At 34.9% G+C, this 17,110-nt stretch overlaps 1 protein-coding gene across 1 annotated transcript in view; it reads left to right on the top strand.

Moving 5' to 3' along the window:
• Window positions 1–17,110, top strand: part of LOC118734302 (B-cell lymphoma/leukemia 11A) — a 301,463-nt gene that overhangs the window by 83,575 nt on the left and 200,778 nt on the right. The window lies entirely within an intron of this gene.

The raw sequence follows: 17,110 nt of genomic DNA, 5'->3' as shown, positions 1-17,110 counted from the left end.
TCAATATTCCTGTGCACCCCGACAACCATATGAGTAGAATTCTATGTGAATATATATGTTCACGTTCAAAAATATACGGAACTCAGGGGAGCTTCCTTTTGTCTATACGTGAGTCGAAAGCTTTCAGGACTGCCTTCAAGCGTTTAATTTTTGAGATATTTCCAGCCATGTATGTAGTATGCATATTGGGCATAACTGGACAAATGTTGATTTTGAAGTGCTCCAAAGTTTTAAGTTTATTCGCATAATTACGGTCATCCGAATGACCTCATAAAAAAGTCCAATGGTGCCAAGTCGGATGATCTCAGTGTCCGAATGACATCCCCTCTACATAATCAGGAAAAGAGGATCAATCCATGTCTGCATGGACGGATCTAAGCTCGAGAAAAGTGTTGGTGGTGGGGTGGACTGCCGCCCAGTCTAACCTAACCTAATCCTCTGTTGCAACGAACTGTATCCATGGCACGGTGAATAATCAGATGCCTTCAGCTGTTTTGTGGCTTGAGCTTTGCACAAATTTACGGAAATGTATATCGAAATGCCAAATATACCATTTTGAGCCATAAGACGGTACCATGTTCTTAAAACGATGCGCAAACGACAAATTTGTTTCTTCGGCCACACTAAAACTATGTTCACATATCAATATTATCACAATCAAAGCTCGTATTTTAATCACCCCGTTCACACAGGCAAATCTCAGATTATTAGCCGTCAAATTTGTTGTTCTTGTTATTGTCACATCTCAAGGAAAAGTTATGTTTCTTCTCTGTGCCACCGTGATCACGTTTTTATGCTATAATAAGCAATATAAATATATTTTAACTTAACATTTTATTAAAAATACCTTTACAAACCTCTTTTCCTTGCTAGCGTACATTTTTGTTTACTTTTACATTTGGCATTTCTCCTCTTTTTCGCAAAAACAATCGATAAAACTAGGATGGACAGCGAAAAGTTATCGGTTTAATCTGAGATTATTTTATAATTACAGATTAACAAGGGACGAATTTTATATGGCTAATCTCTTGTTATAATTACAGATTAGGGTGTTAAGCTCGAAAATGACGATAATATACTTATATGTGAACCTAGTATTAGTTTTAAAATCCTAACCAAGCTTTTATGGTGTTGTGGCTTTCAGTGTTCACGCAGTTATAAAAATTGTAGCTGAATTGAGCGCTGATTGCCTGAAAAGCTTGGTGTCTTCGAATATACATATGTATGTGTGTACAGACATACGTATGTATAGCTCTCTTTTAAAATAAGTTTGGTAATTTTTTGTTTAATTTGGTAACTTTTTCTGGTGACTTTGGTAAAAAATAAAAAAATGTTGTGGCAACACTGGTTACGAGTGTGTTCATACCTGCGTATATAAACTTTAGTATAAACTTTATGTACGCAGGTATGAAAAAACTCGTAACTATAGTTTTGGTGTTTCCATTCTCAAATTGTTATAGCTTATTCCATAAAGTTTGACAACAATTCAGGTTGAAAAAAATAAATGTCAAACATGATGAAGTTAATAAAAAAAATAAAAAAATGCAATTTTTTAATGCAAATTTTTTTTTATTTTAATCTATCTCACACTCTCATGGGCCGAGGTAATTACGCACATTTTGATACCTTAACTGATTTTCTCCGACGAATAGTTTATTAACTGCAAACAATAAAAAAAAAACAAGTAAGAAAGTCTAAGTTCGGGCGGAGCCGAACATTAAATACCCGGCGCAAGTATTAAATATATGTTTTTTCACCCTTGCAATTTCAAGGATTTCTTAAATTTACCGTTATATGAGAATCGGCCGTTATTTTAGTCCGATTTCAATAATTTTCAACGTTTTGCTTACACGTGGCAAGTACAATAATCATACCGAGTTTGGTACAAATTGGTAGAACGGTTACCGATATACTTATATGTGATCATAAGTGGGCGGTGCCACGCCCATTTTCCAAAATTTTACCATAAATGTATTTCTTGGTAAAGAATTGTTGCAAGCATCAATTTTGAATAAATTAGCTTCAATATTTAATGATTTATCGAAGATTTTGTATTTCTCTAAATTACCGTTATATGGGATGTGGGCGTGGTTATTGTCCGATTTTAAAAAGTTTCGGCGATTTTTTATGCTGTACCAAGGCCAACAACTGTGCCAAGTTTGGAAGAAATTAGTGCAGCGGTTACCGAGATATACACAAGTAACCATAAGTGGCCGTGGCTCCGCCCATTTTCTAAAAATTTATAATATTCTTATTTTTCGTCTAAAAATTGTTGTAAATATTAATTTTGAGTGAATAATCTTCAGTAGTTACTAAAATATCGCAGTTTTCGTATTTCCGAAAATTACCGTTATATGGGATGTAGGCGTGGTTATCGTCCGATTTTTTAAATTTTCGGCCATTTAGTATGCTGTATCAAGGCCAACAACTGTGCCAAGTTTGGAAGAAATTGGTGCAGCGGTTACCAAGATATACACATGTAACCATAAGTGGGCGCGGCTACGCCCATTTTCCAAAAATTTACAATATTCTTATTATTCGTCTAAAACTTATTATAAATATCAATTTTGAGTGAATAATCTCCAGTAGTTACTAAAATATCGCAGTTTTCGTATTTCTGAAAATTACCGTTATATGGGAAGTAGGCGTGGTTATTGAGCGATTTGGTATGTTATGCGAAGGCCAACAACTGTGCCAAGTTTGGAAGAAATTGGTGCAGCGGTTACCAAGATATGCACATGTAACCATAAGTGGGCGTGGCTACGCCCATTTTCCAAAAATTTATAATATTCTTATTTTTCGTCTAAAAATTATTGTAAATATCAATTTTGAGTGAATTATCTTCAGTAGTTACTAAAATATCGCAGTTTTCGTATTTCTGGAAATTACCGTTATATGGGAAGTGGGCGTGGTTAAAGTCCGATTTCGCCCATTTTCAATACCAACCTACCTTGGATTAAGGGAAACCTACATACCAAATTTCGTTGAGATATCTCAATTTTTGCTCGAGTTATCGTGTACACGGACGGACGGACAGACGGACAGGCGGACGGACAGACGGACAGGCGGACGGACAGACAGACATGGCTTAATCGATTTCTTTTTTCATCCTGATCATTTATGTATACATTTGTCTATATCTATCTCGATTCGTTTTGGCTGTTACAAACAACCGTTATGTGAACAAAATTAATATACCCTTGTGCACAAGTGCGCTCGGGTATAAAAATTCAATATAGCGAGTTTTGGAACAGTAACTTTTAAATAACTAGCTTTTTTTAGCTCTTTTCTATGAAGGTTGGTCTACTTTTTTTAAGACGTCTTCCACTAGGCACCCAAACTACCCCGTTTTCTTGCAGTTTTCTAAGTTCATCAGAAGATGGAGACTTTTGAAAGTGTATAAATACATACATAAGGGTCACTCCATACAATATTTACACCTCAATATCTTTTTTGGGGTGAAATATATTTTTTTATATTCTTTATCGAAATAAGAAGACACCTATTTTTTTATTTCGTCATGATATTGATATTCACATTAAATCCATGTAAATTTCCCCGCATAATTGAACCCGGTTAATTGGTTAAAAACATGTGGCATTGAAAACAGATATACCTTCAATTTTTTAATTTTTTATAACAATTATCTCTAAAAAAGTGTGGACAAGTACTTACTTACATATGAACAATAATAAATACAAATTATTTTTATTCCTTCTATTTTTCGTTTAAGGTTTAAACTATATAAATATCATTAAATTTAAAATGCACACATGCATTTTCTTTTAATTGATTAGGTTGTCTAATTTAGCGGAATTTCTGTAATTAAACGAGTCTCGGTTAATTGATTCCCCAGTTAATTAAACAAAAAAGTTTGAAATTTTTTAAGTGCAATTAAGCGGGGAATACTGTATGTATCAAAAGGTGGCAACCCTATTGAAACAATAAACCCTACTTGCACATGTGTTAGCTAAATACTTTCATTTGACACGTTATTTTTGAAAATCTGGCGAACGTGCAATTAAAAAATTGCCTTCGCTTAGAATAGTATCCCTAGCCACACCAATTTTCCGCGAATATTTGACGCAGTACTTATGTACATTCACTTATACACGTGAACGGCAGTAGTAACCGTTCGCGAACGTATCGATGCAACATATGAACGCACGCTATTTGATTCACCAGTACATAGGCGTACGAAGTGCTCATTTACACACGGCGATTTTTATTGCCGCCACTCGACGTTTGTAGGAGAGAGCGTGACGAGGAAAGGAGAGGGGCACCGAGTTGCTCGTGCTCGGGCAACACGCTTTGTGCTCTCGTTCGTCTGTGTAAATTGAGTTAGCGATTCACAGCTGGCAACATCAATTGCATACACAAAAATCGTCGTGTGTAAATGAAATGAGCAACACCAAAAGGGAATGTGAAAAATCGCGTCGACAAAAGTTTCCGTGTATAAACGCAGTCTAACTAACATTCGCGAACGCGAAAGATCTAGACTTGTTTTATGCTTCTCGTTCGTTCGCGAACGAGAACGAATAAGAGAATTGGGCTGTTCACAGTTCGTTCCAAATAGTGTCTCAAAATGTAGACGTCTACATTTTAAAACGTTTTCTAACCGTAAAATCTGTGGTGTTGTTGCTTCCCATACAAAATTGGAAAACGACGCCGTCTACAAATCAAGGAAATGAAAGAACAAAACTTGGCAACTGGTAATAAAGTGAAACAATTAAAATTTTGCAGAACCAAAACCGAAAGGCGACATATAAAAAATGGACGCAAAGAAGAATTGTAGTTGTTGTGTATTTAGTATAAAAGCAAACTGAATTGTTTTTAATTATAGGCGCATTACTCCCTCTTGGATGCCATTTTCATTTGTATATATTTCCTCATCTTATGAATGTTTTGTTTAAAAAATGGGTTAAGAACTTGTTACAAAATGAATCTTTTTCTAATGACCTTCAACCAAACCATGTTTGCCTTTTTCTATGTAGTATTGTGTAAAAGTTGGAATAAATATCGCAATTTCTCCAGTTTTCATTGAAGCTGAAAAAAAAACCACATAGTTTTACTTGCAATAACCTGTAATTTTTAAGACATGACTAAAAAGAAAAAATTGTCATAAAATACATTTTTGAAAATACGAAAATAAATTTACTGATCTTGAGATTTCTTTAAAACGTTTCACACATTTTTGCACTACTATTATTAAACACGTTTTTTTTTGATGACATCACATTTGTTAATCCATATTTAAAGATAAAATTACCTAACAAATTCATGAGCTAATAGTTTTTGTTCCTTACCTAATTGGTTTATTTTGAATAAGATGCGAATTTCAGAGTTTCAAATAGAATTATTAAAACACACTTTTCTACATTACATACAACCTTGGTCGCTCACTTAAAAAGTTCGTGCAGTTTTCTGTTACCGTGTTATTTATTTTGCTCAAAAACATCACTTTTTACACATTGAGAAATTTACAAGATCGTTTTAAAATTGTTATTAAAATAAAATTTAATATTTATGATGACTCTTTTTAATAAAAATAACATACGAGTACATGGAAGTTTACAGCTGCGATATACTATTTAGTGCATATATACATACATACATATATATAGTTCTGTTAACTACGCAAAAAACTTGTACAAGTTGGGACCAATTGTTACCAAATCGTGTTTCTTTGGCCAAAAAACGAACTTACGAATGAAAAGTTTAACAAGGTCCTCAGGCCATGGCACTGAATTCATTGTTGTAGAAATAGCAGGTAGAAATTTTAAAGGACTTGTTTCTTGTGTCTATAATCTGCATAAATCTCTTAGTCTTAGTCCATTTTTTGATGTCATGTCTGCGTATCTTGTTGATTAGACATGGGCACTTTTGCCCGTATGGGCTTTTTTGCCCGTACGGGCAAGCGAGCCCATTTCGCGGACTGGATCAGGGGAAAATCATGGGCAAACGGGAAGGGGGCAACAAATCTTACTAATACACGTATAGCAATGAGAGCCACTGCACACGCATTCTGGAGTAAAAAGGCTCACTCTCCCAAACGTACGCCACATACACTCCTCGTCATTTGAATAGCTCAACTTTTTAATCTTTAGTATTTACACTTTTAATTTTGTTTATTTAATATTCATTACATCCGATTTTAAAACTTTATACAGAGTTAAAAAAATGTCAACAAAGGGGTACAATAAAGTGCAAGTTTCAAGTGTCTGTAAAATAGCGGTGATTTTTGGCAATTTTTTTGGTGATAGTGCTGCGCATTTTCTCTCATACAAAGTATGCTCGACAAAACTTTTATATGGAATAAAATGCGCAGCACTGTCAATAAAAAATAAATGAATTTGAAAAATCGGGGCTCCCCCCGTCACCGTCAAAACACCAGCGGGCCTTTATTCGTATGTAGTGACGATATTTTTACAAAAAAATTATATTAAATAAACAAACGGAAAACTGTAAATACTAAGAATTGAAAGGGTGTGCAATTCAAATGACGAGGAGTGTATATGAGCATATGAGTATATGAGTATTGAACTAATGTTTATACATTAAATAAAATTAAAATGAAATGAAAACTAGTAAGGAGAGAGCACAAATTTGACATTTAATTTGGAGGTGAAGTTGCAAATTCGTGCTGGGAAAATTTGTGCCAGCAAGAATTGCAAGCAGGATTGTGGCACACGGTTGCATTTTTGTCAACAATAATTTTAATCAACAAGCTCGTTAAATTTAAAAGTATACAATGCCGCGATTAACTAATTAAAGAAGTATGTAAATATTTGTTTATTAAATTAATTTAATTAATTCCAATGATTTAAGAGGTACTCTGATGAAAAAGCTGTATTCGTAGTCGGAACGCAGTCGACACCACTGTGGATATGGAAATCCGACAGTGACTACCACAAAGAAATGCAAGCGCATGGTGAAGAAAGTCAGAATAAGAAGAAATATACGTATATGTCATGTTTTGTTTTCCACTTGAAATAGTTAAAAAAAAATTATTAGATATGTTCGAAATGCAGCAGTGGACGCCAGCTGGTACTGAAGCTGGGAAATTTCTGCTTTCTCTCTTTGCGAGAGTAAGTTACCTTATTCTCTGAATTTGGTTACTGGCTAATTCTTACTGGCTTTTCCAAACGAACACAACTTATATTTCTACATACATATGTACGTAGTTTTTTTATTTTAATTTTCAGTTAGGTAGCCAAATATCTTGAAGAATTTCTTATTCATTTCAATAATGAGATTTTTCTTGGTAACTTTTTTACTTTTCTTATGTTTCACTGTGCAGTTTTCTTCTTTGTAATTCTCTTTGGTCAATAAAACTAAAATATAATGGTTGAATACGAAAGCCCTCAAGTAGTAATTCTGGCCAAATTCAACACCTTTCACAAAATTAAGTGATCAGTAGAATAAAATACTCGTACTTGCAAATACACTTGCATATGTATGTATGTACATATGTATGTACATGTACGTACGTACGTAACTTATTCGCCACCATTTTCATTGGAAAAATGCTCCAATGATTGGAGCCCTACCATAAAGAGAGAAAGCAATTTAGGAAACTTTGTCACCCGTTGCCTTAAAAATTCGCACATTGCTGTAGGCGGAGTTATATCGACATTGAATGGTCAATGTTGTTCACATACTCGCTCAGGTACATATGTGCTATGTATGAATGTAATTTTGTGCACACATGCGAACCGGACGATTGCCCCAAAGCTCCTTTCCACCACCCTCCCGGGATGATTCTCACTCGTTTCGTCATGATTTGAAGGGTGTTAAAATTCCACTTTCTCCATACTTTCGTATTATGATTCAGTCGTGAACGTACAAACACACAAATTCATACATACATACATACATACATACATACATATGTATCTCCACGCAAGTATGCCATCTATGTATGTATGTATGAGATTCATTGGGGCAACATTTTCGCCGTCCTCTAGCAACATCGATCTGGCTTAGAGAGCCCCTCCTGTTCATTCTGGCTAGCCTGTGTATATGTGTACTATTGTGTGTACGGATATGTTACTGCAGCAATGCCACTGTAAGTGTCAGTGTGTGTATGAATAAGAAAGAACGTGTGTAAATAAATTGCCATCTTTCGAGACCGAAGTTCTCATTGTCCTTTGCTATGCAATATGTTACTAACCAATATCCGAAACTGACGCAAGCTTGCCCGGTTACGGACGCCAGGAGTATTTGTATAATACTCCTCCTATGTTGTTAGTGCCAACTGCCCAACACACTTTTTGACGATACCTCTTAGCTACCAACAGAAAGATGCCTTGCTTATTCTCAAGCCATGCCATACGTCGCGCAGGACGGTATTGCGAAAGATGTTAAGATAGAACACGAAGCTTAGCCACTGAGCAACTACTCGCAAAACGGAAACTTAGAAGCAACAAAGTCAAACGGCATTCGTTCAAAGTATATTGTTCATACATATGTATGTACATACATGTGGAAGTTAACAAATTCATACACAAGTGTGTGGATGAGTTCACACACATTCAACCAACAATTATATGACATGTATGGAAGGTATCCTTAGGATATGAATAACCCAAGTTGTATGTACAAGTATGTATGTATGCGCGTGTATGGGGTGACGGTGAGGTGGCAAAACGCATACGTGGTCAATATGTTGGTTTGGCCCTAAGCTAAATTGTGGACCCCACAAAAAGATGGAGCAGGACACACATAAATACGCACACACGTATGTACGAAGAAAAGCAAAAAAGGATGTATACATATGTACATATGTATGTACACATACATAATTTTGAACAACGTCATGAACAAAAACCCCAACTTTGTTAGTATTTTTGCATGTGTTTATGTTCATATGTACATATGTATGCGTGCATGCTCGTTATGGCAGTGGATAAGAAAACTATCCAAACCGTACCACAGTGCTGTATGAGCGGGCAAAAATCAAAAAAATTGTTGTCACGTATGTCAACGTGTTTGGTATCGTTGGAAAGGAAATTTATCCTAGATTAAGGATCAAAAACCTCTTAAAGTTATGTGTTTTTTATATATTTTTTCTTTTATGAAAATGCCTTTAGCAGGAGTCTTTAAAAAAAAATTGCTAAAAATACAATTTATCATACTTTATCTTAAGACACAATTTTTCTAATTAGAAAATCTGTAAGGAAACCACTCTATAGAGCTTTTGAAAAAATATTGAGTTTCCTGGCTGGAATGGCCTATTTGCTACACCCTAAAATTTGTTGCAGAAAATTTAAAAAATTCCTAAGTTTACAAAGGGATACAAAAAAATATATAAAAGTATGTTTTTTTTTTATTCTTTTATTTTTGAAATAAAAAAAAAAGTCTGCAGACTCATTGCGCTTTTCGAAGAAAATCGTTTTTTTTAAGGTTATAAAATAAACTTTTGCAAAAAAAAAATTTCACTGATTACAGTTACCACAGTATTTTCCATTACTTAATGGCAAAACATTCTTTAAAAATAGTAAAGTTTATTACTGTAGACACACGCGGTAGTGTTCTGTGCTGTGTAGTGAAGCGTAAAATAGTGAAAAAACTAATATATATATGAATTCAATTATAAAAAACTCAATTTTAGCTGATATCTGGATTTCTACTCGTCCATAAGATAGAGTGTCTGCATTATCTGCATTTTTTTAAGACAAATTAATACACGCTAAATGCGACAAAGCACTTTTGAATGAAAAAATAAAACTTTTTAATAGTGAGATGAAAAATAAGTGGAATTATAGTGGCCGCAAACGAAGCGCTTTTGAAAAAACATATTCTAAATGGCTAAATTGGACATTCCTTTCCCTTCCGGATTCCAATGGAAATAAGGATAAATGTGCTGAACGGGGAAGACCTTCTAAAGAAGAATTTTGCGAAGCTTCACGGAGAACAAAAAATCGAAGGGTAGAGCATTTGTTGAAAAACTATTCCATCGAAGAGCTCGAGTATGCTCTGAAAAAAATGAAAAAAAACAAGCAAAGTTGAATGTTTTGAAAGTAGTACCGAAGGTTTGCCCATATCTGATTCACTCGCACTATACATAGATCTGAACTTATCAGATCGTAAATATAATAGTTTACGTGCAAAAATAAACCGGTTGCATAAAGATTGTATACCGAGCTTAAACGCATTGCAAACAAAAAAACAAACTTTGCTGCCAACGATTAAATCGACTGAATATTCAGCCGAAGTTGATCTGAAATCATTATTGCTGAAAACAACGCAAAGTATTTTAGAACTAAGCCCAGATAATGGTGACATAACCAAAGCTTCTTTGGTTTGTAAGTGGGGCATGGATGGAAGTTCGGGGCATAGCCGCTATAAGCAAAATTTTGGTGACGACAAATTAACGGATGAGTTTATGTTCATCATTGCGCTAGTCCCTCTGAGGTAACAAAAAATTATCTAATATTGGAACTACTTCTGAATATCAAATTTTGCAGTTTCAATCTCAGTTTCCATGAAAAATGCAAGAGCTAGGTAAAAAAAAAATTGATTTTTGAAATCTCCGTACTCTAATCCACCAAGAAACGAATTTTTACTCAAATCCGTCCATTATTCTATTTTTGCCCACTTTTTATATGGAGACACAGCACTGTGCGTACGGAAAAAATTTATACAAGCAAATTGTATCGTTACAACTGGGCAAATGAGGTTTGCAAAAACATTCTCACATGCATGAGAAAATTGTACATGCATACATATCGTCGTTTAAAGTACAAAACCGCGTATATTGGTTCTGCAAAACCTCATAATTGAACTTTTGCCAAAAAAGATATTTGCTCACCGGAAGCTCCTGGCGTCAAGCCCATATCCATTCATACTAAATTATCGATACTTAGACACAAGAGGGAGGTATAATTATGGATAAAAGAAAGAGCCGTTTTAAATAAGACAGTTTTACTCTCCCCTATAAAATTAAGGCAACCTCACATACGAGGTTTTGCATTTTCTTGATACGCGTTTTTGTACTTTAAACAACGATATGTACTAGAGGTATACGCCGCCGAGCCACGCCGCCGCCGCCGCCGTTTTTGTCATTTTTCACTCACCGCCGCCGAGTCATGGAAACATCGGCGCGGCGGCGGCGCCGGCGGCGTTCGGTGCCTGAGGATAAATGTACAAAATATTCATGATATACAGTGGTCGAAAAAATTATAGCCGCAGCACAAGTTTTAACAATTTATTTATTTTTTTATTATTTAGTGTAAATCCAAGTTTCAAACTGTGTGCAATACATATTCAAAAAAAAAAAATAACACACTTTCGTAAAATTTGTGAGCTTTTTAATTAGATTTATTAGAAAGATTTTGAGTTCAGTTTGATAGCTCATTGAATTCTAGTAGAGTAGTAGTAGAAACAAGTTTCAAATGGCTAAAAATTACAGTAGGCTTTTTAGAAATTTTCTTCCCACGAATAAACACAATTTATTTTTATATGGAAGAAAACCGTAACATCTTCAGTAAAATAAAAAATCAAGGGTAATTTAGTTAAAACTTGTCAATATGTGGTGCGGCTGTAAATTTTTCGACCACTGTACAAACAGTGGAATATATCGTAAAATTGCGTCAAAAATTGTCGGGAGGGGTACATCATATTCCGATGGCGGAAGGTTAATATTGTTAAGCATTTTAAAGTTATTAACAGAAAACTTTTATGGGGTATAGTTTTTTTGTGCGAGCAATCACATGGTCGAAAACATCGAAACGTTTGTTACTAAAAAAGTAAATAATGTTCGCGAACTGAAACGAGAAAATCAAAAATGGTGTACTGTGTTTACACCTCAATATTTTTTTGGTGTGAAATATTTTTGTTGCAAATTATCAGGTTTTGGCGTTCGGTACGCAAAAAACTTGCAAAGTAGGGGAAATTGAGAGCGCAAAGTGACAGTTGACTTGGAGGGGAAGTTTCTATTCCCTGCTGGAAGTTGCATTTTTCGGTATAAACGAAATCGGCATAAGTTTAAAATAACTTATTAGAACTGAAAATGTTTCTGAATAAAGGAAGTACTCATTTACTTACGTTTGCTAAGCAAATAGCTTTAGGAAAACTGTTAATTTATACCCTTTTCATGTTTTCAGTTTCATGCTTTTGTACGTAAACAAAATTTCGATCAGCTGTTTTAAAAACTTGCAAGTTTTTGCTAATTTTGCGTTCGCGTACTTTTTGGGATATTTTCCAATTTGAGAGATAATCGCTCGTTTCTCTCCTGCAAGTTTCTGGTGGATATTTTTCACTGGCGATCTATTCGAACAGACTATTTATCAGGCAAAGGTTAAAAGTTTCGTCATTAGTTTATAACGGTAAAACGATTTATAAATGCATAACCGACCATTTAAGCTCAATAGGTGGATATTACTTTTGCCTTATTCGAAATAGACGGCTCATATGTTGCGCATACAGTGGAGAAAGGTCCGTTAAGGTTTTGGTGTAAGAAAATAAACTCGGTTTAATAACAGTTGGCATAAAGTCTTGCATCCATACCGCACCCAGCAATTTCTTTTGAGGTGAGATGAATCAGACTTAAAAAATTTGGCTATCAGCTCAGAGAGAGTAGACCTTTTTTTCATGAGGCAGAAAAAAATTTGTAGGTGTTAAAGGAGGTGTGCATCCCGTATGTTGAGCAAAACAGAGATAGTAAAAACGAATAAGTACTTTTTATGTACGATTGTGAAACTTACCACATAGCAAAAAGTGTTAAAAATTTTCTTAAACCTCAAAGGTGTTAAAGGAGATGTTCATACCGTATGTTGAGCAAAACAGAAAGAGTGGAAACGAATAAGTATATTTTTATGCAAGATGGCGCACCTTACCACACGGCAAAAGGTGTTACAAATTTCTTTCGTTCCCCGTGACCTGGGAACTCCCCGATCTCAATTCTATGCTTCACAGTTACCCAAAATATCTTTATAGCCTGCCACTTAAATTACTTTTCTTCTGTATTTAGTTGCGAGCCGTTTTATGTCGATTAGCTATGTTTATGAAGCCGACCCAACATCTAAGTAATGTTTCCTGCTTTCCCTGCTGGTATGAAAGCCCTGTAACCCTTGTACCTACTTATTTCAATTATATACCATTGTCCATACCTCAATTCCATTGCATTTATACATTTATTGTATATGCAGATTAAAGATCACCAGCTTATACTGTAGATGTGTGCACTTTGGTTTCAGTCTTGGACGCCTCCCCTTATTCGTTTCCATTATAATTGATGGCAATGTTGTTGTTATTGTATTTTATTAACTGTTTCATTATTTACTTTGGAGCAGTTAGCCACTCGCTTGCCTATTCGTTCGTTTCAAGACAACAAGTCAACATCGATCGGACAAGCTCGTATTTTCATTCGCTCACAGACCGAGAGTGAGAGAATTGAACGAATCAGGTTTATTTTCATTGGCGTCCGGCCTCTTCTCTTCTTGAGCCATAGATATTAGTACATACTTACATATGTATGTAAATTTATATTTAGGTAAGTACGTATGAATGAACGTATCCACTCCGTTTTACTTAATTTAACAACAGAATATGTATGTATTCGTATGCTCGTGCTTTTGGATGTTGGCGCTCGAAAAGATCCATTCGATTGTCACCGTAATAGATATTGTTTATGCCCAGCTTTTATGCGTAACCAAAATGTCACCGGCGTCTTGCGGCCATATTCTTTCCGTAGGTACATACATATGTAGGTATGTATGTGCATACCTACATAACTATGATGATATCTAAATACAGTGAAAGCTCGTATAGACGGACGCTCTAATAAGCGGACACATTCTTGGGAACGAACAATTTTTGGTTTTTCCATACAAAATGCTCTCCCATTATGAAAAAATAGTTATGAAAAAAGATCTCCCATAAGCGGACGCGAAGCTCTAACAAGCGATAAATTTTGTTTTTTGTTTCGGTCAGATGTTGACTCTTGCGCTTGTACATATATATGTATATGTACACGAACATAGTCCATATTCAAAGATATTTTCTTTTCTAGAAAAAGTGTTGCCTTTTCGTTGCCCTCTTCTTGCTGCTTGAGTGAAGCGGGCAATGACATTTGTAGGTAGGAAATAAAACGCCATACATTTTATATTATTTTTAATTCATCCTTAAATTTTTTAAATTTGAATTTTAGTGTTATTTTCTACGAAATTCCCATTAGCGGACATCTCCCATAGGCGGACAAAAAGTAGGTGACCATCGGTGTCCGCTTATGGGAGCTTTCACTGTATATGCTTATGATCTGCTAGTATATACATACATCCCTGGTGACAAGAGACGACCATAAGTTAACGAGTCCATGCATTTCCGATTGTTAGAAAATTCACTAGCGACAGGTAATACGACGCCCAAATATTGCAAATATCATATAGGAACTAGCGATTTTGTGCATTACTGGTCGTTAAGCAATTCGTTAGAGATTGGTAATGCCACTTTGCACCAGATAATCGCTAAGGAAAGTTCATGCCACGCCGCAAAGCGTGACGATCACATATACATATGTTGCGGCCAAAAATAGAATGAGGCGTCGTACAGCAATGACATTTAGCATAGTTAATACCACGGTTGCCACATTTGGTCACTTGTGACCAAAATAAGTAACTTTTTGAGTCCCTAGTAACTTGGCAACTTTTTTTTAATTTTGGTAACTTTTGGTAAGTTTGCCGTGTATAAAGTCAGACTAAAAAAGTTGGATTAATTTTATAAATTTTACTGTGGTTTTGTGTAGCGGTGACAACACTACTAGAAACAATTGCATCGAGCAAGCAACGCAACGCTCAGAAAAAATAACTAACCACATATCGAAGAAAATTGTACATGGGCAGTCTACTCGTTAATTTATCACAGTACGGGGCGCTTGTCACACGTTCAATATTTATTGCGAAATTTGGATCGTGATCCATATTGATGGATTTAAAAATAGTGATGGATCGCGCGGGAATGCCACATGTTCAATATTTATCGCGTTAGTACTTATAAATCGGAAATTTGTGTTTACATGTTTTTGTGTTGAGAGGTTTAAAGTCCAACAGATGAAGCCTGGAAATCGTATCTTAATTTTATTTTATTGAAAATCGTCTATACTTTTTATTATATGTATGGTGATACCACATCTAATTGGTTCAAAATGCATTGCGAAATGCCGAGCCGTGAATTGATACCATGAAATATGCCACACGTTCAATACTTATTGACAGATCTTTGATCCATATATAGATAGGGCTTCCAGATATCTCTGTTGCCAAACCGGGACACTTAAGGGGGGGAGAGGCCTCTCGCTCCCTTCCCTTTCGTTTCGACAAAAATTACGTACGAAAGGATGTAGTAAAATTTTATTTTGACAAACAAAACCAAAATAATGAAAACATGAGATCATTACAACGTACACCACCAAAACAAAACAATTTATCACAACTAAAGCACAGAGCATTTTTCACAATGTATGTACCTTTTTTGTTCCTTATAAAAATACAGTTTATACTAAATACATCAAAAAACATAAAAATAAAATTGCTAAACTTTGTGCAAAACTCGGGAAAATTCAATAAATTTGCATACAAATTCGCAACTTTCTATTCAGATTTTTTTATAAAAATTTTGAAAATGAAGTTTTGCAGCCCATTAAAATCTAATTGATTTTTGGTATTGTTTTTACTGAGAGTTTCTTCCATACAAACTATGTTCGACATTTTTTTTTGTATGTGGAAGACACTGTCAGCAAAAAATAAATAATTGCAAAAAATCAACGAAATTTTCTGGTAACTTCAGACTTGCACTTTACTAATTGGCTCAAAAGTTACATTTTCAAAATTTTTCTAAAAGATCTGATTAGAAATTGTGATCAGATGAAACAGTCTCCGAGCCAATAGTTTTGTACGGCACGGTACTTATAAGTAATCTAGGCTTCACGACAGAAAACAAATTAAATACAAGGTAACATTAAAATATCAGTCATTTGTTTCTTTGCTGTGAACTTGTTTCAAAACTTCTGGCTTTTGCTTAATATAATTGTAAGACTCTGTGCATGTAATTTTAACGTATTTAGGTACATACTTATATTAATCATCAACTATTGCTTGTGCAAAACGTGCTAAATTAAAAAAAAAATCGCATATGAAAGAGCACCAACCCAACTCGTAATAAATTTAAGTATACAAATTTTAGTATTTAGTATAGAATTATTTAATTGAAATACGCTAATATTAAAATGAAGCGCTTTGCACTTAACAAATGCTTTTTCATAATTAAGTTAAAAAAAAATATTTTAATTCCATGCTGCCTGTAATGGGATTTGAACCCTGACGCTCTGGAAATTAGCAAATTGTGGCAAGCATCTTCGTGCACTCAGCTACAGCCAGACATGTAAATGTACATTCAAATGTTCAGTTTGATTCAACACCACGTGTGCGTGGTATGAAAGTATTGTTTTTAAATACGAAGATTTTAAAACGATAATCAAATAAAAATATTCATGTTTACTATGCGTTATTTCCCCCAGTAAATTCATAAAATTTTTCTTAATAGTACAGTGTAGTAATTTTTATGCAAACTTTGTGCAATCAAATCGAAAACCGGGACACTTAAACTAAACCCGGGACATTTTAAGGTTGGACCGGGACACCGGGACAAATAGTCTAAAACCGGGACATGTCCGGGAAAACCGGGACGTCTGGCAGCCCTATATATAGAGGAAATGAAAAAAAGGAAGAAAAGGTTTTAACTAGAGATGGGCGCGGGATAGCGGGACCCGCGGGACCCACGGTCCTGAATTAAAATTGGCCGGGATGGGCGGTATCGGGAAGATCTGTAAAAATATGGCGGGCGGAACGGAACCAAAATCATTTCCTGACACTCCCGATAAAACCGCAGCCCCTGCAACTTCACAAAATCTTCCTTAAAAACGATGTTTTATATATGCACTTTTAATGTTTTATTGAGACGAAAACGAATAAAAAAGCAAAACAAAATAATCGTAAGATGCCAGATCTTTCATTATTATTTTTATTATTCAAAATTAATTTGAAAGCCATGAACATTTTTGTCAACCTTCCATCGGTTTGCAACCGATCGTTTCAATTTGTCGTCCGTTTGT

Source organism: Rhagoletis pomonella, unplaced genomic scaffold, assembly GCF_013731165.1.
Source record: "Rhagoletis pomonella isolate Grant_MI unplaced genomic scaffold, Rhpom_1.0 Rhpom_scaffold_00002, whole genome shotgun sequence".
NCBI lineage: Eukaryota > Metazoa > Arthropoda > Insecta > Diptera > Tephritidae > Rhagoletis > Rhagoletis pomonella.
The sequence above is the reverse complement of the archived record's forward strand: the minus strand, read 5'-3'. Positions and strand labels throughout refer to the sequence as shown.